The sequence below is a fragment of the Orcinus orca genome, chromosome 7 (genome assembly GCF_937001465.1).
Source record: "Orcinus orca chromosome 7, mOrcOrc1.1, whole genome shotgun sequence".
NCBI lineage: Eukaryota > Metazoa > Chordata > Mammalia > Artiodactyla > Delphinidae > Orcinus > Orcinus orca.
This window is the reverse complement of record NC_064565.1, coordinates 38,014,713-38,040,102: the sequence shown is the minus strand read 5'-3', so window position 1 is coordinate 38,040,102 and position 25,390 is coordinate 38,014,713. Positions and strand designations below refer to the sequence as shown.

Below are 25,390 nucleotides of genomic sequence, written 5' to 3'. Positions count from 1 at the left end.
TCCTTGGCCCTTACCTAGAACCTTCCCTGAATGATCTTATTCATGGACATTACTGGCCTAGATAGTATTCTCCCTTCAGAGATCCTGACACTTTCTCTGCCCCTACCCCCAAAGTGTAACTATCTTAGATATAATAACATTGTGTGGTATTTTAGCTAGCTCAGACAGCGTAGTTTAATTCTACTTATTGAAGTGTACTTAACTTGTATTTGGTAAATCATTTTGCTATATTGATTTAGTAAAATGGCCTATGGTTTTGAAACATTTAAAATTTTGATCATGTGACATTATTGACTTTTCTGATTTACATTTATTTATTTATTTTTAATTGTGCATTTATTAATGGTAGATGCATTTTTAACTATAAATGACTATGGTTTTAAGTATCTTACCAGGTGATGAATTATCCAGAATTACATCAGATATTCTAATGAGGGGTTGGAGTTAGGAATGTGTGGGTGGGGGAGCCATATATGCATAAAGACTGTTTAAGTCAGAGGTTCTCAAAGTTTGGTCCCTGGACCAGCAATGTCAACATCACTTGGGAATTTGTTAAAAATGCACATGTTTTGAGCCCCAGCCCAGACCTAGTGAATCGGTAACTCTAGGTGTGGGCCCAGTAGTCTGTGTTTTGACAAGCACTCCAGGTGATTCTGATGCTACCTAAAGGATAAGAAACACTGGTACAAAAAAAAAAAAAGAAAAGAAACGCTGGTAAATATAATAGCAACAACTGAAACTAGTAACAACAAAACAAATTTTAAATGGAGTGATATAGAATTAGGTAATTAATCTAGTCAGATCAACACCAGTTTGGATCCTTGGGTATATATTTTTTCTTACCATGTTCTTAAAAACGGGAAGTGCTTCAACATTTTCACTTCTTTTGCAAATAACCATTAGACAGATTAGTGAAAAGATTGTATAATTTAATTTCCTCAAGTGGTCATTTATTAAGATATACTGCTCTCTGCAGCAGACAAAAGACTTGAAGACATGCACAGCTGAAGGAAATGAAAAGGCAGCAAGGCTAAGAGAACAAAGATGAGCATTGCCATGTTATAGAGGGTGGCTGTGGAGGAAGCGACGTATGTGCTTCTGCTTCTATTGGAAGCTTCAGGGAATGAACATCTGTGTTTTGTTTTTTTCTTTACACCCCAAGAAACATGGAATAATGATTTTCTTTTGTGGAGGATCTTACATTTAAGCAGACAAAAAATTAGCCTTGAGAATAAAAATATAGAATCAGAGTCCACACATTTAATTATTGCTTCCCCTGGTTAGTCGATCTTTCTCAGTCATGATATTTACCTCTCTGGTATAGGGAGTTAAGGGTTACACCTACTTTTAAATTCTCTTGGTGTATCACGAATAGTAATACACAGAGAATGTTTTCATTTGTTCATCTACAGATATTTACTGGAGCTCACCATGTTATCAAACTGACTAAGATGCTGTGAAAGAAACTAGGTAGAGGGCAACTTGAATCCTCCCCTCAGGGCAGTCAAAGTCTACCAGGAGAGAGCTGCCCATTGTACAAATAAGCATAATAAAAGTTAAAAGTAAATTTGCCATAAAAGGGGCAAAATAAAGGGCTTTGAGAGGTCAGAGGAAGAAAAATGTTCCTTCTAGCTTTGGTTAGATTTGGTCTACAGTTAAATCAAATTCTTATTAATTAGGTTCTTGTTCTGTCTCTTACTGTCACTGGCAAACTAAATTGCTGCAAAAATAATCCTCTCCTATGGGAGATCTTACAGACAGACCCGAATTGCCCCCGCCAAGCTGACTAGAATTGAGTTCTGAAAAGAATGAAAAAGAGGTCAAAGGGGCAAGCAAAAGATTTTGCAATATTTGGTCTTTAAGGGCTTGAGCTTATATGATGCCAGAGCCTGGGGGTACACAGCTGAGGTCAATTGGTATTAATTGTGAACACCTAGAGGTAATTAGCAGTAATTAGCCAAAGGAGGGAGAGGAACGGCCAGACAGACTTAAAGACAGGTTTCCAGGAGCTCCTACCACACAGGGAACCTAATGCTAAAGTTTCTAGGTAAGAGAAAATAAATGTTTTCCACTACAATTTACTTAGAGAGTTTAAAAATTGCTCTACAGAGGACCCCCTGAGGGAAGCTTATGTATAGATTATTATTTTTTAACATCTTTATTGGAGTATAATTGCTTTACAGTGCTGTGTTAGTGTCTGCTGTATAACAAAGTGAGTCAGCTATACATATACATGTATCCCCATATCCCCTCCCTCTTGTGTCTCCCTCCCAACCTCCCTATCCCACCCCTCTACGTGGTCACAAAGTGTGGAGCTGATCTCCCTGTGCTATGCGGCTGCTTCCCACTAGCTATCTATTTTACGTTTGGTAGTGTATATATGTCCATGCCACTCTCTCACTTTGTCCCAGCTTACCCTTCCTCCTCCCCGTGTCCTTAAGTCCATTCTCTACGTCTGCATCTTTATTCCTGTCCTGCCCCTAGGTTCTTCAGAACCTTTTTTTTTTTTAGATTCCATATATATGTTAGCATACAGTATTTGTTTTTCTCTTTCTGACTTACTTCACTCGGTATGAGAGACTCTAGGTCCATCCACATCACTATAAATAACTCAATTTTGTTTCTTTTTATGACTGAGTAATATTCCATTGTATATATGTGCTACATCTTCTTTATCCATTCATCTCTCGATGGACATTTAGGTTGCTTCCATGTCCTGGCTATTGTAAATAGTGCTGTAGTGAACATTGTGGTACATGTATCTTTTTGAATTATCGTTTTCTCAGGGTATATGCCCGTAGTGGGATTGCTGGGTCATATGGTACTTCTATTTTTAGTTTTTTAAGGACTCTCCATACTGTTCTCCATAGTGGCTGTATCAATTTACATTCCCATCAGCAGTGCAGGAGGTTTCCCTTTTCACCACACCCTCTCCAGCATTTATTGTTTGTAGATTTTTTGATGATGACCATTCAGACTGGTGTGAGGTGATAACTTTCTTGTCTCTTGTAATAGTCTTTATTTTAAAATCTATCTTGTCTGATATGAGTATTGCTATTCCAGCTTTCTTTTGGTTCCCATTTGCATGGAATATCTTTTTCCATCCCCTCACTTTCAGTCTGTATGTGTCCCTAGGTCTAAGTGGGTCTCTTGTAGACAGCATATATACGGGTCTTGTTTTTGTATCCATTCAGCCAGTCTACGTCTTTTGTTTAGAGCATTTAATCCATTTACATCTAAGGTAATTATCAATATGTATGTTCCTATTACCATTTTCTTAATTGTTTTGGGTTTGTTATTGTAGGTCTTTTCCTTCTCTTGTGTTTCCTGCCTAGAGAAGTTCCTTTAGCATTTGTTGTAAAGCTGGTTTGGTGGTGCTGAATTCTCTTAGCTTTTGCTTGTCTGTAAAGGTTTTAATGTCTCTGTCAAATCTGAATGAGATCCCTGCTGGGTAGAGTAATCTTGGTTGTAGGTTTTCCCTTTCATCACTTTAAATATGGCCTGCCACTCCCTTCTGGCTTGCAGAGTTTCTGCTGAAAGATCAGCTGTTAACCTTATGGGGATTCCCTTGTATGTTGTTTTTCCCTTGCTGCTTTAATATTTTTTCTTCGTATTTAATTTTCTTTGATAGTTTGATTAATATATGTCTTGGCATGTTTCTCCTTGGATTTATCCTGTGTGGGACTCTCTGTGCTTCCTGGACCTGATTGACTATTCCCTTTCCCATATTAGGGAAGTTTTCAACTATAATCTCTTCAGATGTTTTCTCAGTCCCTTTTTTTTTTTCCTCTTCTTCTTCTGGGACCCCTCTAATTCAGATGCTGGTGCATTTAATGTTGTCCCAGAGGTCTCTGAGACTGTCCTCAATTCTTTCCATTCTTTATTCTGCTCTGCAGTAGTTATTTCCACTATTTTAACTTCCAGGTCGCTTATCGGTTCTTCTGCCTCAGTTATTCTGCTATTGATCCCATCTAGAGAATTTTTAATATCATTTATTGTGTTGTTCATCATTGTTTGTTTGCTCTTTAGTTCTTCTAGGTCCTTGTTAAACGTTTCTTGTATTTTCTCCATTCTATTTCCAAGATTTTGTATCATCTTTACTATCATTACTCTGAATTCTTTTTCAGGTAGACTGCCTATTTCCTCTTCATTTTTCTGGTCTGGTGTGTTTTTACCTTGCTCCTTCATCTGCTGCAGATATCTGTGTCTTCCCATTTTGCTTAACTTACTGTGTTTGGGTTCTCCTTTTTGCAGGCTGCAGGTTTGTCATTCCTTTTGTTTTTGGTGTCTGCCCCCAGTGGGTAAGGTTGGTTCAGTGGGTTGTTGTAGGTTTCCTGGTGGAGGAGACTGGTGCCTGTGTTCTGGTGGATGAGGCTGGATCTTGTGTTTCTGGTGGGCAGGACCTGTCCAATGGTGTGTTTTGGGGTGTCTGTGTATGTATATATTATTAAAGCTTACAGTCCCCTGTGATCCAGAGGTGGAGTTTATTTGCCCATCCCTTGAGTCTGAGTTGTTTTTATGATTTACTTTAACCAGTAGGAGGCAGGGAAAGTTAAATTAGGCTATTCCTTTTGCTTGGTCTTAAGAGACCTTGCAACTTCCACCTGTACTTTCTAGGAATGCTAAGCTGAGGTCATCTTGTGAGGAAGCCAATGTAGCCTACTGGAGGATGAGCAACGTTGTGGAGAAGATACAGGCAGCACAGCAGACGGCACAACTCCAGACTTATGAGGTTTTTTTTGCATCTTCCCTCTGTTGGTGTATCTCGAGTACTGGATACTCAAAGTAGATTCTTTCACACCTTCCTCTTTTCCATGACAAATTTATTTTCAATAATAATAATTTTCTTGGCATATTCTTTAATTTTAAAACAATTGGCAAAATAATGAATGTCAATTGCAAAGATATTCATTCACATGGATAAAAATATTTTGTGTATACATTAAAAATTGTATTTCCAAAACAAAAATATTATTTCTGACAATTCTCACTTTGCCTCACCTTTAAAATACTTTTACATAAATAAAATCTCCAAGTGGTAATAGGATAATGATTGTAAACACAAAGAAACAGAACTTGAGTTCCTTCTATTCTGTTGTTCTATCCTTGTGAAGTTCAAATCTTAAACAGAAGAATATATAGTGCCATAGGGTTGGAGATACAAACTGCACACAAAGAAAGCCTGAAAAATTCCCAATCATTATGAAATTATTTTTAAAACAAATGTGTAGTTAGTTGATCCTGTGTGTGTTGGGGTTGCCAGCTGTAGTAAGTTTTCCAAATTAACTTCCAGGTAAAATACAGTGTTCTTTTAAAGGATAAGTAATATACTAATTTGAAACTTACATACATATTATTAAAACTTAAGAACTTCAGCACTGTCTAGAAATTAGACTAATGCTATAGAGTGCCCCTCCAAAATTCATATGTTAAAACCTAATCCCCAATGTGATGGTATTTGGAGGTGGGGCCTTTGAGAAGTCATTAAGTCATGAAGGTGAAGCTCTCATGAATGGGATTAGTGCCCTTATAAAAGAGACCACAGAGAGCTCCCTCACCCCTTCTGCCATGTGAGGATAGAGCATCTGTGAGCTAGGAAGTGGGTCCTCATCAGAACCTGATCATGGTGGTGCCTTCAAGACTTCTGGCCTCCCAAACTATGAGAAACAAATTTCTGTTGTTTATAAGTTGCCCAGTCTATCGCAGTTTGTTATAGTCTATAAGTTACCCAGTCTATCGCAGTTTGTTATAGCAGCCCGAAAAGACCAAGACTACTCCCCCCAGTTGTTTTTCGGGGAGGAGCAGTTTATCCTGACACTATTTAGAAATACTGGCACATAGTGATAACCAAAAGCAGACTGACTTTTAGCCAGTTTTTATTACTGTTTTAAAATTCTACAATGTACCTTGTTGCCTGTACCTTGGGTGAACTGCTTCCAGTCATTCTACATCTTACCTCACTGCAACCCCATGAATAAGCCAGATGAGACCATCAGAACTGCCCAATCAACACAAAGAACTGTCAGAAATAATAAGTGGTTATTCTATGCTGCCAAGTTTTGAAGTGATAGCCATATATAACTGGTGCAGGGAACAGTCACTTAGAGCAATTGGCCTAGATTTTTCTTCCTGATGCAAGAAACAAATGTAGGCGCTTTAAATGTGTATTGGCCGCCATGTTTGAAGTTGAAGGTAAAGATTTGGAGAATACGTGTATATATTCTGGCTTATTTAAAAAGATGAAATGATTTTAAACAAGATAGGAGAGGTGGTTTAAGAAGGAAACAAGGAGAGAAAAGTGTGTCTGTGGGGATTGGATATTTAGAATTTTCATGAAGATATTGGAAAATGGGTAAGTGTTTCAAAGAAATCAGTGTATAAACTGCTGAGAATAAATCCTGGTAGCATCCTGAGCATGAAACCAGACTTTCTGGAGGGAGATTTTAATATCCATGAAACAATGAGGCACATCCCTAGGTAGTAGCAAAGATACAAAGCTTTGTCCCCTAGACCAGGAAGAATAACACATTGTGGGGATTAATAGTTTCCTGGTATGAAGCTTTGACATACTTAGTTTGTAGGTAATTTCTGGAGAACTATCTAAGATATCATGAGAAAAAATTGGCAAAAATTAATAAATAAAACCCACTAATAACTTTTAATTTATGTTGGGGTCAATTATATAACCAAAGATAAATGCTATTTCCATATACTGTACCTGAAAAGTCTACAAATAGGAAACTGAAGTCACAGAAACTAGAAAGTTATTTTAAACATTTCTTTGTTAATCATGAATTTTTTGACTTTGATTGATTTTTCATGATATCCCAAACCTTTCTTTCTCAAAGAATGGATTGCTATTTTGGGGGGAGGGTTATAATTTGGCAAAGATCAAGTGCATATTTTGAAAATTGGAAAGAATGTGGTTACCAGAAGAGGTGATCGTCTGTTCAGGTGAAATTAAACTGGAGCTTGTAAGGCTGAGAAATAAATTCCTGGAAATAATGAAGAGCTGTAAGTTTCAGCTGTTGTGGAATACAATAGATGTCTAAGGTAGAAGAACAATGATGGAGGATGCACTGGTGACAAGGGATGATCAGGGCTGAAAATTATGATCCCAGTTGGCCAATGACAAACAAGAGAAATTTGAAAATTTAATTTTGAGTGATGAATATAAACTCATGTATCACTGAGACTTAATGGGTAGAAATTTTTGAATATAATGTGGTAATGGGGAGTATATGTCTTATTCAAACAACATGGAATGTAAGAGCATAGTTTAGATGTGATGTGATTTATAATAAGAAATATACATTTGGGCTTTGTCCCCATTTCTGGCACAGAAATCCTAAGTCCCTTGGAATTTCCTAAGTGAAGAGAGCATAAATGTGTCTTGATATTTTAATGGTGACTTTTGGATTGTATATAAGGTTGGGGCTGGTTGCCAGTGGAGCAGGCTATGTGATTAGAGGGTTTCAGCCTGGCTATCCCACCCCACCTTCCCCTAGTTCCCCAACCTCCAAGGAGGGAAGAGACGCTTGTTCAGTCTCCACTGGCCAATGATTTAATCAATCCTCCCTTTGTAATAAAGCCTCCATAAAAAACTCAAAAGGACTGGGTTTGGAGAGCTTCTGGGTTGGTGAGTGGTATACTCAGTACGTGAAAGCTCTGCAGACTTTCTCCATACCTTGCCCTGTGCATCTCTTCCATCTGGTTGTTCCTGAGTTACATCATTTTATAATAAACTGCTAAGCTAGTAGATAAAATGTTTCTCTGAGTTCTGGAGCCATCCTAGTGAACTAATCAAACCCAAGGAAAAGGTAGTGGGAACCTCTGATTCATAGCCATTTGGTCAGAAGCACAGGTGACACCATGGTCTTGTAACTGATGTCTGAAGTGTGGAGGGGGGCAATCTTGTAGAACTTAACCCTTAACCTGTAACCCAAGAAGGGAGTTGTTGGACCCTTCAGTCTATAGCTGGTTGATCAGAAGCACAGGTGACAAGCTGAGTTTGCGATTCCACCTTAATCTGTGGAATTTGATACTGTCTCCTAGTAGCTAGTGTCAGAATTGAGTTGAATTGTAGGATGCCCAGCTGGTATCAGAGAACAGCTTGGTGGTATGAGGAATAAGCTCCCCTTCCCCCCACCAATTAAAATTGGATGGTCAGAACCTTTTTTGTAAGATAATCCATTTTTAATAGGGTAGAGGTGTAATGAATGGTGGAGACGTTTTGGGAATGATATAAAGAGAGAAAAATAGACCTGATATTTTTGTGGAATGGACTAAAGCATGCCTAGTCAGAGAACGGGAGTGAGGTTTTCATGATAAAAATTACAAAACTAGTAAAGAGACAAGACACAAAGGTGTGGCAGATTTTTATTTACTGTCCAGACTTTATTAGAAGTGTCCTATTAAAAACAGAGGAGTTGGTACATGATTAATATTCCTGGCTGACAATGAATTTCATAATTAAAAAAACATTAAGAGAAACTGCTGGTCTGCACTTATTTTAACTAATAAGAAAAAACAGCTTGATACAAGAACAGTGTCGGGAAATTTGGGGTGGAAGTCATCATGATATGATAGAAGTTCTTCATAGGTAAAGAAGGAAAAGGTGACTTGGTCAGACCTGATGCCAGCATCCTTGAAGGTATAGAAGGTAAAGTTTGGAGAAAATCAAGTTATAATTCCAAAGCTAAGGATTCAAAATGAACCATAGCTAAAATGATGTAGAAATATGTAACAATGACAGCAGTGATAACTGAGTTTCTACTACAAATTAATTACTCTCCCAGGCTTCCATGTTCTTCTAGAAAAACAGTTTGCTTTCTCATTTATCATGGACCCTAAAGAGGAGAAAAGGTGTGTGTGTGGGAGAACCAGTGTGACTACTTATAGATAAGCTCAGATATTTTTAAAAGTCACATGTAAAGAGTAAAGGAACGTGTCCCCAATAAGGGCTAAGTGTAAAATTGTGGCAGAAAACTGTAGGAAAATGTTACAAATATACTGAGCTCAAAATATTCTGAGGCTTGAGAAAGATGCCAACCTAGAACAATTCTGGAAAGCAGGAATTAGTCAGGGGCTGCCTGTAGTGCATCCAGGATGACAGTGACAGAAATGCTGTTCCCTACTCTTGTTTGCTTCCCTCTCTGTCAGGAAGAAGCTGCAAACTGGACAGAAAACAAATATAGCTTAAGCAGTATTTAAATGTGTGATGGGGAGATAAGTGACAAAGAGAATCTTGCTGTTTTAAATGTTTGTATCTCTGGACCATGTCTGAAACTGGGATAGGACCACGTCCAAGTGAAGCAGTCATGGTCAGGCAATCATGCTTCTACCTATTGTGTGTCTGTGGTTCTGTCTGCTGCTAACTGGCATTCTTAAATAAAATAAATGTTAATAATTTTATTTGGTATTATATGACATGTAACTTTATGAGCAGCATTCCAAAAAGTATTTTCAGAGCAAAATAAATCCTAACAATGGCAATTTTAACAAGTAATTTTGGGTAATGCTGGTGACTTTGCTAAGATACCAAGTTATGTTATTTGAATATTATCCAATAGCATTTGCTGGTATTTTCCAGTGTTTGAATATTTGCTATAGCCTATGGCTCCTTGTAATTACTATTAAACATATATTTCTTATTTAGTAAACAATGTTTTAGATATCCATAATAATGAGTAAAGAGTATGAATAATATTGAAAGTATTTCAAGAGTAACTTAAGGTTTCAGAAATTCCTGAGAATTCCTGGGAATCTGATTTATTGTTGCCAAATCCCAAAGATTAATATCTGTTAGCAATTTGGAAACGTTAAGTGAATCACCGTGTGCTCATAACAATTATGACAAACCTGATTTTATTTTTGCTGGTGGGAGTGGAGTGTTTCTTAACCAGGCTGCCTTTGATTTATTGCAACTGGATTTTAGTAAAGCATTTCACAGTCTCTTGTTATATCTTATAACAAGTGGAGAAGATGGAGATATCTGAGCTGAATAATAGCACCATTAAGTAAATTAGTAGCTTGTTGTTAAAACAACAATATCTGAAGTATGTTGATTAACAGATCAATATCATCTTGAAGGTACCATACTAGAGGTCAGCCTCATGGCTATGACCTTGGCCATGCCCTCATGAATGACTTAAAAGAAGCTAAAAAAATTACTTTTCATATATGTGTAGTATTATTAAACACACATAGAATGTGTAAATAATATATTGGCTGATAAAGACTAAAAAATTTCCAGTAAGTTGGAAGAAGATGCTAAGAACAACCAGATGAAATTTAAATTAAATTTAATTAAATTTAATTAAATCTAAGCAATTAGATTAAAAAAACCCAGCTTTACAAGTATATAATGCAAGAGCCTTAAGATTACTGACAATTTATGTGGGAAAATAATCCTAGAAGTTTTAATTGACTGGACATTCAATATGAACTTACAGTAAGACAGGGTTTCCAAGAAATCTAATGTGATCTTTAGTTTCATTAACATAAATAACATATCCAGAAAATGCAAGGTATTAGTATCCTTGGATTCTATGTGGGTCAATATCTAGAGTGTTGTATTCAGTTTTGGAGTGTCATTGATAAATGGGAATAAGTCCAGAAGATGATGCCCAGAATAGAAAAAAAGTATCTAGATATCACACCATGGGAGAACTGGAGCAGTTTCACTGGATAAGGGAATACTGATGGGGAAGAACCATTGTTTTGATATATCTGAAGGACCCAGTCTTGCCTATGCATATGAACTAGAGATTACATTTATTCAGTATAGCCCTAGGTAACTGGGACTGATTAGTTTAGGTTATATGGAGATAGATTATAATTCAAATTACAAAAACATAATTGGAAAGGCTCTAAACTCCCCATCACCGAAGACATACAAACAGAGGTTAGTTTTGCTGCTTCACAATTTGCCTGTTTTATTTTTCTGCATTTTCTGGGAGATTGTATTAGGTGACATCTAAGTTTCTTTCATTGGGAAGACTCTAAGATATTATGTAATAACCAATAAGCAGACCTGAAAATGGAGAAAGCGAGCATATCTGCCATATTATTGACTCTGATTTGTTACAGTCAAATTAGACTGACCAACTATTCTAGTTTGCCTTGTCCTGTCCCAGTTTTAACACTGCAAGTCCTATTTCCCAGGAAACCTCTTAGTCCTGGGCAAACAAGAGTTGGTCACCCTAGTTAGACTCAGTCAGTAATACAAGATGTACATCTTATCTCTTGAGTTGATTATAGAGTTGATCCATGGACTGGAATTTGCTCTAAAGTGTTGGTTGATCTGATTTCCACCCCCACCCCCAGCCTCCCCTACTATCCACATCCCACACCAGAGTGGTATATTTGTAACTATTGATGAAACTACATTGACATATCATTATACAAAGTCCATAGTTTATATTAGGGTTCACTCTTGGTGGTGTGTTTTCTGTACGTGTAGACAAATGTATAAAGGCATTTATCCATTACTGTAGTATCATAAATAAGAGTTTCATGGCCCTAAAAATCTCCTAAGAATATACCTATTCATCTTTTCCTCCCCCTAAATCCCTGGCAACCACTGACTTTTCTTTTTTTTAACTGCTTCTATAGTTTTGCCTTTTCCAGAATGTCATATAGTTGGAATTATACAATATGTAGCCTTTTTAGATTGGCTTTCACTTAATAATATGCATTTAAGCATTCTCTATCACACAATTTTCTAACTATTTAGATTTAAAAAATATACTAGGAGTCTCAACAAATGAGAGGGACCTACATATCTTGACCCACAGAAGAGTCTACTCTCGGGAGGCTTAATTTACTTCTCTAAATCTCGATTTCCTCATTAGCAAAATGGAGAATAATAACACTTACCTTGGAATGCTGTTTTGAGGATTAGAGGTATTAGATAACAAATAACACTATAATAGTGAATTGCTATTGTGAGATTATTGTGAAGGACCCAATGATATAGGAAGTAATTGATAAGAAAGAAAAAAAATGAGGGAGTAATACAAAGAAATAAAATAGTACTATCAGCAAAAGGCTTGTAAGTTTTCTTCCTTAGAGAGAAGAGAGTGGGTTCCTATGGCACTTTTGCTTCTTTTGCTTCTGTTTGAGAATACTTTAGGAGGAGAGACTACATTTGCAATAGCTACTCCCAAGATCTGTCCATGGAAGGCAGGATGTTACGAAATAATAAATTGATATGCTCTTTTTTTTTTTTTTTTTGGCTATGTTGGATCTTTGTTGCTGCATGCAGGCTTTCTCTAGTTGCAGCAAGCAGGGGCTACTCTTCATTGCATTACACGGGCTTCTCATTGTGGCAGCTTCTCTTGTTGCAGAGCACAGGCTCTAGGCATGTGGGCTTCAGTAGTTGCAGCATGTGGGCTCAGTAGTTGTGGCACACGGACTTAGTTTCTCCACGGCATATGGGATATTCCCAGACCAGAGATCGAACCCGTGTCCCCTGCATTGGCAGATGGATTCTTAACCACTATGCCACCAGGGAAATCCCTGATATGCTCTTAAATGTAGTCAGTAATGAGAGGTTAGATTTAGAGGGAAATTTGTCTCAAGATTCACTGTATGTGAAGGTTTAGGATGGGCTGGGTGGTAGAATATGAAAATGAGTGTGCCAAGGCCTCATGTGTTCACAGACGGTGTCAATATTTTTCAGTAGGATGGGTGTTTGGCATGCTCAGGTCTCCCATGGGTACTCAGTGTCTATTGCCATCTTCACACCTGATACTTGTTTTATGAATTTTACAATCTGTTTTACTACTTGAATGATGTGCCAGATATTTTCTGTTTGCCTCCACCCCTCGCCCCCCAGACCTACTTTCTATACTTCTCTACTCTGCTCTCTGTGCTGGAAGGCTGATCTGTATGGACCACATCAATAGGTCCCATTCAGGTACAGGTATCTTTTCCTAACTCTGTGTCAAGTTCTACATTTAAGATACTTCCTGGAGTTCTGAGAGAGGGAGACATTGAAATCTGTTACACAGAAAGTATCCATAAAATTTAATGAATTGTGGCAAGTCATAACAGATTGGGTGGATTGTACTACTACAGGTTCAATTCCTCTATGTAGTAGGTGCTTAAATAATATGCACAATTAACATCACATGTTCCTTGTAGAGAACAAACATATGGACACCAAGGGGGGAAAGTGGTGAGGGGGTGTGGTGGTGTGATGAATTGGGAGATTAGGATTGACATATATACACTAATATGTATCAAATAGATAACTAATAAGAACCTGCTGTATAAAAATAAAATTCAAAACAAACAAACAAAACAATCACACGTTCCATTCTGAAAATAAGGCTAAAGCATTTTAGTTTTCTTCAAAGAGTAAATGTTGAAAAAACTAAAATTTTTTTCATGTTTCTGAAAGGGGTAACTGGGCTAGGACATTTACAATTTTTATTCCTTCATTCTTTTACTTTCCTTTTTCTTTCCTTTTCTCTCCCCCCACCCCCCCTTTGTTTTTTTTAGCACTGCTTGAATAATGTAAGATGAGTACTGGTATAAAAGCATGGGTATCTGGAAGGCATAGATTTATCAGGAGGGACTGCCACCTAAGCAAAATTTGACACTAGCACTTGGACTCTTCCTTCCATTTTAATGATCTTCAGGATATAGTCTTTAGATAACAACAGATAAACAGAAAGATAAACAGAAACCTTTAGCTAGCTAATAATCAAAATCCTGTATAGGTAGATTACATTTTATTATTAAGCTCACATTTACAACTTAGGTTATACATGGGATATTTTGCAAAGTTGGAAGTTATTTTTTTTCTAATTTTTTCTCCATTATCATGTTACTAATTTATTGTTATAATTAAGAAATAAAAGGTTATTTAAGCATTTGCGAGAAAAGTCCCCAATAAAGTCTTAGTGTCTGTATTGTTTGAGATCTAGAGAACAAACTGATTCACTCCTAGATATCATTAAAATATTTAACTCAATTTCAATTATCATTGATAGGAATTTTTAATTAAAATGTTTCACAGAGTGCAGGCTAAGTCATAATATAGTCTAGTGAAATCCCTTATTTCAGTTACTGCAATTTATATTTTCCTACAATTTTAATCTCTTCTCTGTATGTCACTAGAGTGGTAAGTTTTCATTATGTTCATTTCAAAATTTTGATGAATAATTTCATTAATGATCCCCATATAAAAGGCTATGTGTCTGTCCATCCATCCTCTATTCATACATTCATTTATGTGCCAGGAAATGTGTTAATGTGTGGAAAAGCAAGAAAAGAAACTAAATCATTACTGTCAGTGAACTTGCAGAACTAATGAAAGAGACAGGCAAAAAAATTGACAATTAGTGTGATGTGGTTAGGCTGCTAATTTAGACTAGGGTGGTCAGTGAAGGATTTTTTGAAGGAGGTGAAGGCCTAGAGGTAGGAAACAGGGGTTTGGGTGGATGGTAAGTTGCCAGTGAGCGGAATTATAACTGGGAATTATCTGAGTGAATGGAGAGAGTGAAGAGGCTAGAGGCTGAAGCTCATTCGAGGGCATAAAGGTCTGAGAGATCTTGCCATATTTGGGGAGGTGTAATGTACATTGTTTAATACATCTGGAGTATAGGGGATTGGTGAGAACCACGATGTGCCCAAAGTTACAGGCAGGTGTCAGATCATGAAAGCTCTCTTGTGAGCTTGGAGAGTTTGCATTTTTATTTTCCAAAATTCATTGGCAAGCCAGTGATGGGTGTTGAGTAGAGCAGAGTGATCAAATATGTGTTTTAGAAGGATTACTCTCAGAGATGTGGAGAATAAATAGGAGGGGCCATTAGACTATGAGTGAATGAGAGCAGGGACCAGGTCTGTTTGCTCACCACTGTACCTCTAGGAACTTGCCCAGTGTCTGATGCATGGTAATTCTTTCATCAATATTTGTTGAATATAGGAATAAACACAGAGACCATGTAGGAACCTTTTGAGGTAATCCAGCTGAGAAATGATGGAGATAATTGAGAAGGATAAAAAAGTGGGTAGTTTGGATCAGTGTTTTTCAAATTTTTCTAATTAAGACCTACATTAGGAAATATACATACATGACTCAGTACATATAGGCATATGTGCACACATACCCACACTTAAAACTAATGTTTTACTAAACAGTATTTTCTCCTAGTACCTGTGGCACACACTATTTTCCATCCTATGTCATGCCATGCTATACTATTTGTATTAGTTTGCTAGAGCTGCTGTAATAAAAAACACAGACTTGGTGGCTTAAACAAAAGAAAAGCATTTTCTCACAATTCTGGAGGCTAGAAGTCTGAGGTCAAGGTGCCAGCAGGTTTGGTTTCTTTTGAGGGCCATGAGGAAAGCATCTGTTCCAGGCCTCCCTCACTCCTTGACTTGTAGAAGGCAGTCTTCTTCCTGTATCTTTGTATGGACTTAGCTCTTTGCATGTCTGTGTCCTAGTCTTTTCTTATAAGAACATCAGTTATATTGGATTAGGGTCCATGGATGTGACTTCATCTTACCCTAATTACCTCTTTAGGCCTTTTCTCTAAACACAGTCACGTTCTGAGGTATTGAATGTTAGGACTTCAACACATGAATCTGGGGGGACACAATAACACTATACTATTAAAAAAATCAACTGAGGTCCATTGTGCACATTAGGGTTCACCCTTTGTGCTGTCCATTCTGTGGGTTTTTAAAAATCTTTGTAATTACATGTATACATCTATATAGCATCATGTAGAATAGCGTCACTGTTCTAAAAATTTCCTGTGCTTCACCTCTTCGTTCTTCCCCTTCCCAAATCCCTGGCAGCCGCTAACGTTTTTACCATCTCCATAGTTCTGCCTTTTCCAGATTTCATATAGTTAGAATCATACAGTATATAGCCTTTTCAGATTAGCTTCTTTCACTTAGTAGTATTTTCTTTTTAAAATGTTGCTTCTAAGCTGATTAAGTTGATTTCATGACCGACTAAAGGATTGCTAAGTTCTATTTGGAAAACATCGGTGTAAGGAGATACTAAAGGAGGTAGAACTGTCAGGACTTGGTGACTGTTAAGGTAAGGAGAGGAGAGAAGTAGGGGTCTGGGACTTAGGAGACAGTCTGTGATGAATATCTGGCTGACATGCAGGTGTTAATTGAAGTCCTGGATGTGGTTGGGTCCACCCATAAAGTGAAGAGAGGGTGAAAACTGAAGAGCTGAGGAATAAATCCTAGAGCATGTGAATTCCATAGGTGTCAAACTTCGTCTTGGGTTTAAATTTGAGATGAACATCTTTAGCTGTGTTGGTTTACCATTTTGTTCCTGTGAGTTGTTCATATCTTGTATAAACAGTTTTTATTGATTTATTGACCTTTTTAACAGTTTGAGATAGAGTTTTCTATATTAAAGGAAATATTTGAAAACATATAGTAATGGACTATTTTGCCCTTTTTATTTGTCTTTTAGCTTTGTCTATGATGTTAGTAGCTATGCAGAAATTTTAGATTTTTATGTAGTCAATTTTACCAACGTGTAACTTTATATCTCCTGAATTTTATGGCGTGCTTAGCAAGGCCTTCTCCACGCTAATGTTTCATAAAGAACATTGCTGTATGTTTTCTTAAAGTACATTTATTCATTTGTTTAAGCTTTAAATTTGAAAATTTTATTATTCTGAAATAATGTTGATGTATGGGGCAACATAGGGATCTAATTTTGGTTTTACCCATATGACCTGGCAAATGACCTAGCACTCTTTATTAAAGAATTCTCTTTTCTTCTCTGATTTTAAATGATATATTTATCACATACCAATATATAATATGTATTTGAGTTATTTCTGAAGTCTTCATTCTGTTTCATTAGTCTGCCTGTCTACTCCTGACCAGAACAACATAATTTTAATTCATTTTATGATATACCTTTGAGATACTGACTAGGGCTAGTCTTTCATCCACATACATTTCCATGGATAGCTTCACTTATTTAGTCTTCCAAGTGATCTTTAAAATAAATTGTCAGATCATGTCTCCACCTTAGAAGTCCCCACCCCCAAACAAACAAATACTTTGGAAACTTGACTGGGACTGTAATGAAATGACAAAGTAGGAAGGTTGCCTTCTTCCCACTAATGACTCATTATATATAATTTTATTGGGTATCCATCTGGTTTAGGAAAATGGACTTATAGCATCTGCAAAAATTTATTCCCCAACCCATAAGAAAATACAAGAAAAGTAAGTTCTATGCAAAACAGTGCCCTTAGCATACCTGGCAGACAGAACATACCAAAACTGCAAAAATAACTTTCTGTAAAGGACAAAAAAAATGACCAAATTCCAGTAAGTGATCTTTCACATCACCATCTCATATCCAAAGAAAAACTGTGAGGAAGACAAGAGGGAGACAAGCAAGGAGCTATAATGGTGATTTGGAAGACTGCCTCAAAATATTATATCTACCCTGAATCTGGAAAAAAATCAAAATCAAAACCTGGAAAGGTATCTGTCGAAATCAGAGCAAGAGCTACAGGTCAGAGGCTTAAGAGTTCCTGTGATTTAAAGGGACAGGCCCAGTTTACAGGGAGAGATGCAATTACATGGACAGACCTGATTTAAATAGGCACTCTTCAAAATGCACAACTTCTGGAGGAAAAAGTTGCAAAGGACTGGAAAGTGCTCCTTTGCAGTCTGGTAGTTAAGTAGAAATAGAAAAGAAGGGTGGGGGAGATTTTTAAGAAAGGCAAGAAAAAAAGAGAACCATGAAATTAGAGGACTCATACCCTTTCCCCAACATCAAAACAAATAAAAACTCCTTGCTAAAGTTTCTTGACTGTGCTGTACTGACAGAAGAGTGTGGTATTAAGAATTGGGAATACTGGAAAATACTCCAGTATAATAAAAATGAACAAAAGAAAGATAAAGTCCATATAGAGATATTGCAGAAAATTAGTAAATGAAATTTCTCACATAACTGAGAAAATTAACCACGCCTCACCTTGAAAAATGAAAACAAAGCAGAAGAAAGCTGTAAGCCAGTAACTCTAAACAAAATTAAATACACTCAAACAAGCATTTGAGGATTTGAGAAACCATCTTTAATCAGAAATTTGAAAATTAAAACAGAAACGGACAAAAGAAAATTGAGAAGAGAGATTGAACTCAGAAATAGAAAAACAAAAGTATCTCATAAATGAAGAAATAAGTTACAATAATTAGCTCAATAAATATTATAAATTCCAAGAATAAACTTGAAGAAAAGTTTATTAAGGCACGTTGGAAAAAAAAAAAAAAAAACTAGGTAAACAAAGAAATGAAAATCAAAAGAAATGACAAAATCAAAAAAGAAGAAAAAAATGGTCAGAGAGAAAGTAGTAAAAAGGGAAACAAGGAAAAAAGTAATAACATTAATATTCTCAGAATCTGTAAGGAAGAAAACAATTTGAAAAAGGAACAGAGGTAGTATTTAAAACCATAATCCAAGAAAAATTTTCAGAGATAAGAAAAGACCTAATTTATGCATTGAATGGGTTCATCACATACCTGGGAAAATTAATCAAGAATAATAAACTCTAAGACATATCTTAGTAAAACAATTAAATTTCAAAGATAAAGGTAAAATTTGCCAGTCTTTAAAAAAAACTCAAATAATTCATAAAGACAAAGTAAACTGGCATCAGGCTTTTCAAACCGAGACACAAAAGAAGACAAAAATGGAGCAGCACTTAAAAAAAATTTTAATTGAGGAACATGCCAACTAAGAATTTTACATCCAGACAGCTGACCTTCACACGGCAAGGCTATTAAAGGTTTCAACACATGAGAACATCAGGATCTCTGCACTCATTGGCTATTCTTGAGGAATCTACTAGAAGATGAGCATCTCCTAACTAGGTAATGACTGGGAAATCTTCAGCAAAAGGACTGTTGTGCATATTTAAAATATATGTGTTTGAGACTACAACTAAGGAAAAGATGAGAATTAAAGACTGATGTGCAAGTATTATAAATTGTGGCAATATATAATGTCAATGATGAAACTCAATAAAACTAAAAATAGAAGTAAATGGGGAAGAGGTACATAGAGAAAGCTTATTGCTGTATAGCTAATTGGTAAGTGTTAAAACATACTGAACAACAACTGATAAATCAGAGTAAAAGGTTAAATAAGAAAACAGTGAACTAAGGGCATTAAATAATTTATATATAGAAAGGTAACCATTAGAATAAAAATACAACCTTTCTAAAGATACATCTTGAGGAGAAAGAAATATACTAACTCTAATAAAATATACACAACTATGAAATAGTAATATGTTGAAATGCAGTGTAGCAATTATATCAATAAATGTGAATGGGCTTAACTCATCTATTAAGGGGAAAAGATTTTCATTTTGGCCTCCCCAGTAAGACCCAGATATATGCTGTACAGAATAGAAAACCTAAAATAAAGTAATTCAGGAAGACTAAAAATAAAGGGATGTTTATACTGGATGTTGCTGGAATTTCAGAAGGGAATGCAGTTGTAACAAATCTGTGTTTCAAATGTATGACATAACCTCTCTGTACTGAAGGGGTTGGGGGAAAGAAGAACTGACCTAAGTAACTTTGGAGAATGGTGTTTTTGTTTTCTTTTTAAACATCCTTATTGGAGTATAATTGCTTTACAATTGTGTGTTAGTTTCTGCTTTATAACAAAGTGAATCAGCTATACATATACATATATCCCCATATCTCCACCCTCTTGCTTCTCCCTCCCACCCTCCTTATCCCACCCCTCTAGGTGGTCACAAAGCACCAAGCTGATCTCCCTGTGCTATGCGGCTGCTTCCCACTAGCTATCTATATAAGTCCATGCCACTCTCTCACTTCGTCCCAGCTTACCCTTCCCCTCCCCATGTCCTCAAGTCCATTCTCTACGTTTGCATCTTTATTTCTGTCCTGCCCCTAGGTTCTTCAGAACCATTTTTTTTTTTTTTTTTAGATTCCATATATATGTGTTAGCCAACGGTATTTGTTTTTCTCTTTCTGACTTACTTCACTCTGTATGACAGGCTCTAGGTCCATCCACCTCACTACAAATAACTCAATTTCGTTTCTTTTTATGACTGAGTAATATTCCATTGTATATGTGTGCCACAGAATTGTGTTTTGATGGGAAACTATAAAGCTAAAACCAAAAGAAACAGTACATAAACACTGTAGTCTAGTCAGTAACTTTATCTCTCAAGGGAGTATCGGTTAACAATTCTGAATCTGCTTTTCCTGTGTACTGGAGAGGTGGATGATTAGAATCATGTTTTTCTCACGTATTTTGTAATTTTTATTTATAGACTTATTTTGAATGAATTCTTTTTCTCTGTACTTACTGTTTCCTATTTAGGTTTTGGGTTTTTTGTCTTTTGGATTTTTTTTTGTTTTTTTTTTTAATCTCAACTCTGTCCTGGGACTAACAAGTCCAGAACCAGCCTTATATTGTTGGCTCAAGCTTCCATCTTATTTGGGGGACATTCCGGATATAGTCTCCAAGGCTGAAGACTGCTTGGCCAGGTGCTGGCTACAAAGCTGGTCTGTTTACTTCATCTTTGCTTGGTGGTCAGCTTATGACAAGACCTAGACTAAGACAGAAGACAGCTTTAGCTTCTTTTCATGTCCATTCACATTGGGTGAATCTTGTTCCAACTCCTCTTTTCATAAAGTGAGTCTGTGTCCAATCCTTTACTGGATATGGAACATTTAGTCCTTAGTATGTTGGAGAAAATGAATTCCTACCTGTCTCTGCTTGCTTCTGGAATCAGAGCTCAGCAGGCCAGAACCTTGATCCCTGCATTGCATTAGATTTCTCTTTCATTTCTGCTCCATGGAGATGTGTGTGTGTGTGGGGGGGGGGGGTGTGTGTGTGTGTGTGTCTTTTGAAATTTTTGTTTTATATTTTATATACTGTTTTGTGTAGTAAAGTCTAAAAATATGAACTGCAATCTGACTTGAAATTTCTTATTCCCTTTGAGAGTAGAATTTCAAATTTTTTATGTATCCTGCACTTTTTTTTTTAATTTATTGCTAAATTTTTAATCTGTAAACAATATTAGTGTGATCTCTCATCTATTACAATTTCAAACTGGCCATTGTGCAAAGGAACGCTATTGAATTTTATATATACGTATTTTTTTTATAACCAGGTACCTTAAATTTTTTTTCTATTTTTCTTACATTTTTATAGTATATTTGCTATTGTTTATATGAATGAAATTTTAACATCTGAAAATAATGACAATTTTGCATATTCTTTTCTAATGCCTATACTTACTTTATTATTTTGGGTAAATGTATTAACTGTAACTAAATGTACTAACTGTAATTTCAAGAAGGATATTGTTGTCTAATTCCTAACTTCAGTGAAAACAATTCAGTTAATGTTTCTCCATATTGTATGACATAGCATCTTTTTTATTTTCTTTAGGTCCACTAGATTGTAGATTAATTAAAAAGTAGTTTAAAACCTACAATCATTAAAAATTATGTGTGGGCTTCCCTGGTGGCGCAGTGGTTGAGAGTCCGCCTGCCGATGTAGGGGACAGGGGTTCGTGCCCCGGTCTGGAAAGATCCCACATGCCGCGGAGCGGCTGGGCCCGTGAGCCATGGCTGCTGAGCCTGCGCTTCTGGAGCCTGTGCTCTGCAACGGGAGAGGCCACAGCGGTGAGAGGCCCGCGTACTGCAAAAAAAAAAAAAAAAAATTATGTGTAACTTAAACTTCACATTTTAACTTAAGTATTCATTTGTCACACTTTTGTTATAGAATCAAGTCTTCTTATTTGAATATGGGCTACTGATTGGAGATTTACACCCTCTTTAGCATAAACCATACCCATAAAACATTGCATAGAATTTGTTTTTTAAGTACCTGGCATTTTAAGATATTTATGAAGTAACATGATTCATAATACTTCTAAACTATGACCTTACCCCAACCATTATTGTTTTCTGAAGTACTTTAATTGTTCATACTTATTGCATCATTCCAAAGAATTTAACTGAATTTTCTTAGAAACACTAACTCTTTTTTGACATATATATATATATATATATATATTTTAACATCTTTATTGGAGTATAATTGCTTTACAATGGTGTGTTAGTTTCTGCTGTATAGCAAAGTGAATCAGCTATACATATATTCACTTATAACACTTATAACTTAGTGAATATTCACTTATAACAAAGTGAATCAGCTATACATATACATATATCTCCATATCTCCTCCCTCTCCACCTTCCCTACCCCACCCCTCTAGGTGGTCACAAAGCACTGAGCTGATCTCTCTGTGCTATGTGGCTGCTTCCCACTAGCTATCTATTTTACATTTGGTAGTTTATATATGTCCATGCCTCTCTCACTTTGTCCCAGCTTACCCTTCCCATTCCCCGTGTCCTCAAGTCCATTCTCTACGTCTGCATCTTTATTCCTGTCCTGCCCCTAGGTTCTTCAGAACCATTTTTTTGTTTGTTTTTAGATTCCATATATATGTGTTAGCATACAGTATTTGTTTTTCTCTTTCTGACTTACTTCACTCTGTATGACAGACTCTGGGTCCATCCACCTCACTACAAATAACTCAATTTCATTTCTTTTTATGGCTGAGTAATATTCCATTGTATATATGTGCCACATCTTCTTTATCCATTCACCTGTTGATGGACACTTAGATTGCTTGCATGTCCTGACTATTGTAAACAGAGCTGCAGTGAACATTGTGGTACATGAGTCTTTTTGAATTCTGGTTTTCTCACGGTATATGCCCAGTAGTGGGATTGCTGGGTCATATGGCAGTTCTAGTTTTAGTTTCTTAAGGAACCTCCATACTGTCCTCCATAGTGGCTGTATCAGTTTACATTCCCACCAACAGTGCAAGAGGGTTCCCTTTTCTCCACACTCTCTCCAGCATTAATTGTTTGTAGATTTTTTGATGATGACCATTCTGACTGGGGTGAGGTGATACCTCATTGTAGTTTTGGTTTGCATTTCTCTAATGATTAGTTTTGTTGAGCATCCTTTCATGTGTTTGTTGGCAATCTGTATATCTTCTTTGGAGAAATGTCTGTTTAGGTCTTCTGCCCATTTTTGGATTGGATTGTTTGTTTTTTTGATATTGAGCTGCATGAGCTGCTTGTAAATTTTGGAGATTAATCCTTTGTCAGTTGTTTCATTTGCAAATATTTTCTCCCATTCTGAGGGTTGCCTTTTTGTCTTGTTTGTGTTTTCCTTTGCTGTGACACTTATATTTTATTGATTGTTGTAGCTTCTAATACTTATGTGGTTATAGCTCAGTGTAAACAGTGTTTTGTAACATGGAACTTCATATTCACTTATCAAGTTGAAGCAAATGTGTATTAACCTATTGAAGATTAGTCTGTTATCTGCCAGTAGTTGTAAATCCATGATTACTAATTTCTTTTTTAGAGAGAAAGCTAAGCAGTTATTATTCCTGGAAGCAGACCAAGTAGATGTCAATTAAATCTTCTTTTTAAAATTCTGTATATTTGTCTCCCCAAGGAAGGTCATAGCAGTCCGAGTTTACTTTTTAAAAATTAGAAATGTCTATTGAATTTTAATATATTCATTATTTTAATTTTGCAATGACAGTGTGATTTTTCTCTTAAAGTGAGCTGTATCATTAGTGTTCTTAATATTGAGCTATGCTTGCATTCTGTCATATTATCATTTGAATTTTATTGTTATAATACATTAACATTTTAATAAATTTGACTACATTATTTTTTTTAATATACACTGAAATCAACTTGCTATCATTTTATTTAGGATTCTTGCATTGAAATTCACATGTGAAACTGGTCTACATCTTTGCAAACTGCCTTCTTCATAGTTTGGAAATTTTTATAATCTACTGAAGACTCATAAACTTAAATGACATTATTCTTTGAATTTTGTCGTGGATGGGATTTTCAAATAGATGTTTCCTACATTGAGAAGTTTCTTATTAATTGACAATAGCATTGGTATCAATCATCACCGCCACCTATTTCCACTCAACCTTCCTGACATTTCTCCAATCTCCAGTGGGGAGCTTCTGTCTCTTATTCCTAGAGTAAATAAATGATGAACAAAATGAAATATTATACTATATATCATCTGCTGAGTAAATGGTAGGGCTGGGGGTAGATAGTTTTTTATTCCACATAGACACACACTCTCTCACACACGCTTTCTCTCGTATCATAACAGAAGATTAATACAAATTGAAATCATTACTGAGGGCCTTTCTCTCCAGTGGCATTAGGTACATGATTTTCTACTGACACTAATGGAACTTCAGTGGGTTTATCTCAGGAAATTGATCCTAAGGATGGCAAACTTTGTTTTTCAAAATTGTTCTACTTGAGAAGATTAAATTTTCTTTACACAGGAGGTAGATTTAAATAAACATATGAAAAAAGGAAATGATAAAGTTCATGAACACTTAGATAAGGATGCATCTTGATCATTTCCTTTCTCTGAAATGAATATTCTATTAAATTTATTTACACACTCATTCAAACTGTACTTTCTTTGTGGGTTAATCAGTTCTTAGATTATTAAGCATTTATAATCTTTTTTCATCTACTCATTTTTTTTTAGATAGAGACGGCAGCTGAGGACAGAGGGGATATATGGGCATATTCAAGTTATTAGCAATGTATTAGAGGTGAGAAATGCTTTTGAAAAAATAACAAGTGGATATACATCTAGCTATTACATTTCTGTTTTGAAAATCAAATATTCTATTATTGGCAGATAATTTTCTGCCTCTGGTGTAGGTGTATAATTTCTTATTTTTGAGGTTGGTAAACGTTCCTTAAAGTGATATTTTTATCTAAGTGCCCACATTAATACCTATATTTATTTTAGAATCAAGCATGGTATATTACCATGCAGACTTCCTTTTGCATTTTTGTTATGAGACATTATTAAACATTTCATGTGTTTTAAATTATTTATAATGCTACACACAGCAGCATCTTAAACTATTTGCTGATCTATCTAGAAATTGCATTTCTGATCATGGTCTGCATGCTCAAGAAGGGGGAAAAAAAACTTTATTGTGGTCTTTAAAAAACAAATAATGAACTGAATTTATAAAATACAAAGGAATCAGATCCTAATGTGAATGAGGGTAACTTTCAGAAAAAGATTGTAACATAGTGATAACAGATTTAAGTATAGAAAATAACCAACAAAGCTACCTTGTTGTCAAACCAGTAACAACAAATTTTGCCAGAGATTAGTTGTTAACAAAGCTATGAAAAGGAGACATTTGGCACCTTGTGGTTTTAACAGAAGAAAACAGTTGAACCAAGAGTGGAAATATTTTTTTAGTATTACTTAAACATTAGAAAGGACATTGAA

General features: G+C 35.9%; 1 long non-coding RNA gene across 1 annotated transcript in view; it reads left to right on the top strand.

Annotated features, from left to right (window-relative positions):
* Positions 1 to 24,689, top strand: part of LOC125965039 (uncharacterized) — a 44,840-nt gene extending 20,151 nt beyond the window's left edge. The window contains exon 3 of the long non-coding RNA XR_007478503.1: positions 24,623 to 24,689. This is a non-coding gene — a long non-coding RNA (uncharacterized LOC125965039). The remainder of the gene's footprint in view (positions 1 to 24,622) is intronic.
* The last annotated feature ends 701 nt before the right edge of the window (positions 24,690 to 25,390 follow it).